General features: G+C 35.2%; 1 long non-coding RNA gene across 1 annotated transcript; it reads right to left on the bottom strand.

Moving 5' to 3' along the window:
* Nucleotides 1-1438: 1438 nt before the first annotated feature.
* On the bottom strand, nt 1439-3715 carry LOC136208511 (uncharacterized). The gene is made up of 3 exons (XR_010677192.1): nt 3486-3715; nt 2044-2445; nt 1439-1908 (listed from the first exon to the last, which is right to left on the bottom strand). It is a non-coding gene; the product is annotated as an uncharacterized lncRNA (long non-coding RNA).
* Nucleotides 3716-4138: the final 423 nt, after the last annotated feature.

Here is a 4138-nt window from a genome sequence, read left to right as displayed (position 1 = left end):
CGTTTTGGTTGATACGGCTTCGTTTTGAACTTCTAAGCCGAATGGTGTTGATGTGTTGACTTGGGCTTGACTTCCACTTTATGGGCCTTTGGTCTTTTTAATCTCAATGTCTTATACACAATTAAACTCAACATTGAACAAACACATTAGTGTAAATAAATCAAAGCATTATAAATTTAATGTGTTAGAATATTTTTATCATAACTTAAATAATTTTGTCAAATCAAAATCATGTGGAAATGTGTTTCAACACTTCTCACAAGAGGAAACGGTTCAAGCCATCGCCTTGAGAAGTGGCAAGGAAGTGGACACACTCGTGCCACCCCAATCACAAACACAATCGTCACCTCAGGTAAGTAAGGAACCGGAAGTGGTAAGCAACCCCGGTCCCGTGTCTAAAACTTCAGCTCCTGGAGTAGCTGTAGAGAAAGTAGTTAGGCCTTATGCACCAAAATTGCCATTTCCCCAGAAACAGAAAAAGGCCAACTTAGATAAGAAATTTGCTAGATTTTCGGAAATCCTTAGTAGATTAGAAATTAATATTCCATTAATGCACTAGAGGAAATGCCAAAATATGCAAAGTTTCTTAAAGACATGTTGTCGAAAAAGAAAAAGTTCGGGGAGAATGAGATAGTGGCCCTAACAGAACAATGTTCGGCCATAATCACTCATAAATTGCCCCCCAAGCTTAAAGATCAAGGTAGCTTTACCATCCTGTGTAGGATAGGCAACATGCATATAGATAGGGCATTATGTGATTTAGCACTAGTACAGAAATGGCCTATGGCCACAGTCGTTTACCATCATTAGCTACGGTTGTACGACCGTGGCTAAAAGGGCATGGCAAATGCTTATCGTCTTTAGCCACGGTTTATCGACCGTGCCCAAAAGGGCATTAGAGTCGGTTGTTATGAAAAAACGACTCTAATACCTTGAGTTTTAGGCATGGTTATTTCAAATAACCATGGCTAAAAGGGTCTTTAGCCACGGTTGTTTGTAACAACCGACTCTAATGCTCTGATCATTAGAGTCGGTTGTTGTAACAACCATGGCTAATGTTAATAACATTAGAGTCGGTTGCTATGAACAACCGACCCTAATGCTATTGTTTTTAGAAATTTTACAGCAGCATGTTCAAATGTAGCCTGCTCTATTTTTTATGTTGTATTACTGTAATTAATGGTAAACAAGATTAGTTACCCTCGGTCATTTATCGTAATCGAGATCGATTCTATTGTATTATTGAAATTAAATACAAAAATGTACGCAAATATAGTGTAATGAATTAATCTGCTATAGATATACGAGCTTTGATTCAATATTCACAAATTCACATTCATAGTATTTTTAAGTACTAACCTGCTGTATATTAACCCATCTCATAGATGATATACAAAAACTATACTAGGCCAAAGTTATATCTACAGATGAAGATACACACAACTTTACAGAACTCTCACTTCAAACAGAATCTTTTCAAGAGGCTCTATTACCCATACCCATTACAAACCAATGCAGAATTATCGTACTCACTTCCTTCAATCTTCCTGGATTTCGAATTTGAATCCTTCTTTTGGACATTATCCTCTGCTAGCATCTAATCTAGAAGAGAGGACTTGGTTCATGGGAGTCTTTGGTGCAGCTGGGGTTGTGCTAATGGTCGTGGCAGTGGTGCGCTTCCGCCACCACTTGGTACATTACATACAGCAATCATTGGAATTCCCAAACGGCTAGACAAGGATCCATTAGGTTAGTTAGAATAACTGAAAGTTTAATACACAAAATGCTAACTAGATGAGAAGCATTCATATGAACACTTATTAGCCACCAATTAGTTAACTACTTTTTCAAATATGATGTCTTTCTATCTTAATTTCATCATTGTCGGCACTACTCCCTGCTTGAATCCTGGAAAAAATTAGATACCAAGTTAAACATAAACATACATGAATAGCAAAAAGTATGTAAACATTAAGGCTAAGATAGCTGAGAATTTTAAGTATCCACATGCATCATAGTTGTATGGAACTTATGCAAACTTACCCCAGAAGTAGCAGGGAGAGGGAAAGGGTCAAAGTGTGATCGAATCGATGAGTCAATACCGAATGAGGTTTCTGAACTTAGTATAGTTGACATGTTGGGAGATGAGAACTGGTTTGAGACAGTACATTGGTTTGGAAGATCATAGAGAGTTTGATCAGGGTTTTTTTATTCAAAGGAACACTACTAATTATATTCATTTGCTGAGACCCGTTATCATCGCTGAATCCTCTGCTGAATTGAGAGAGTTGGATTGGTTGCAGCAATCTAGGTAAGCACATTAGATGCAAACGTATTCCATTTCTCATTGACAACATCTGGAGTATGAATGTCATGTCAGCAAATCACCAAAAACTGAACTTTGGTTCATTATTATCTAGTAGCTTCAATTTTGTGCTCTTCTCACTGCACTTGATATGGCATTATCATTACTCAGAATTGGATGAACTGATAGCTATTTTATACATCATATACTGGACATTACTGACTTTTATGGCTCACATGGCAACTACGTGTGTGCCTGTGGCACATTGTAAGCCAGAAAACAACTTCGAAAAACCATATCATTGTACAATTCGTGGCGCTTAGTTGGCATATACTTAAATGTTTTCTATGTCATTTCAATGTTTCAATATGAGTTTTTATATGCAAAATTGCCAAAATGACTTTATTGAAATGAAAACCGAAGTTTAGTGATTTTATTGAAAGAAAATAAAGCTAAGTGACCATTATGAAATAGACCCCAAACTTTAGTTACCATAAGTGCAATTTACCCTAGAAAACACATGTAGAAACCAAAAAAAAAAACAAATTCAACATTTCCTACTCAATGTCTGATTCTGGTCGTCAAATAACAACATTTCAGTGCCATAAACTTAAACTAACAACAGGAAGATTTAACAGTTAGTTCACATCAACAAGACAATTGTGAACTATAGCTAGCCTACTTTCATGTGAACAAATTGACAATGGCCAAATCTAGAAATAAACTTTCCAAGAGTGATAAAGATGATCTGTCAGAGGAGTATTCTTTATATGCCATGATAGGCATGAAAAATTGATATCAATCAAACCTTCAAGGATCGAAGGTGTGAAGTGAAACTATAGCATAATATGTTTGCATAGAGTTTTGAATGTAAATGAGAATATCTGCAATCACTTACATTCATGTTTATTGGTATGAAATTACAATAGAAGTAATAAACTTGGAAACTACGCATACAAACTTAAAAGGCCATGAGATAATGAAGAGTGTAACATCAAAATTGCCAACAGAAATATGGGCATTGAAACATGAATTTGAAAGTTTTCTATAAAAGGAAAAAACTAAAAATATAAGTAAAGGAAGTATTCATTTCAGTTTGAGAAAGAGAAATTATGGTAATGCAATGCCATTAAGTTGGGAGAAAGACAAGAACATGAAAAGATGAAGAAACAGTAAGTACCAATGGAGAAGGTCTTCATAACATCAGGAGAGGCATCTAATATGTCAATTTGTACCATTTGAGCAATTTTTTCTTCGAGAGTCATTCTCTTGATTAAGTCCTTAACACAAGCTGTCGTTGGCTATTTGGGGTCTTTGTATTTAACATACTCTGCTTCAGCCATTGCTATCCACAGCAATGACCACAAAATTCCCATTACAAAAATTGTACCCATCTTCACTTGTCTAGCCCCTTTTCCTTTCTTTGACAAGAAAAAAGATAAGAAAGATCAAATGAATACCCAAAAGAAAATAACTTTTTTAAAAAGAAATTGAAAATATGTATCTTGCAGAGAAACATGCCAAGAAAATGATTAGTAAAAATCAAACATAATAATGGTTTGGAGAGAGAGAGAGAGAGTACTTGAGGAAGAAGAAAGAAAACAAGAGAGTAAGTGGAGGAAGAAAACAAAAAAGGTTATAATTATGTTTGATTCATATAATGATAAGAATCCCTTCATAACCAATCACCTTCTGCTTAGCATAGCATATATCATTCTAAACTTTGAAAAAAGCATCGTAACAATTTATTTATTCTATAGGTTTCCTAGAGTGAATGAATGCATTATCTCTTATATATTCCTGCCAGATGAGAAAGCATATAGATTAAAAAAC

Source organism: Euphorbia lathyris, chromosome 1 (genome assembly GCF_963576675.1).
Source record: "Euphorbia lathyris chromosome 1, ddEupLath1.1, whole genome shotgun sequence".
In the NCBI taxonomy this organism is placed as follows: domain Eukaryota; kingdom Viridiplantae; phylum Streptophyta; class Magnoliopsida; order Malpighiales; family Euphorbiaceae; genus Euphorbia; species Euphorbia lathyris.
Note: the sequence above shows the minus strand (reverse complement) of the source record. Positions and strands in the feature narration are given on the sequence as shown.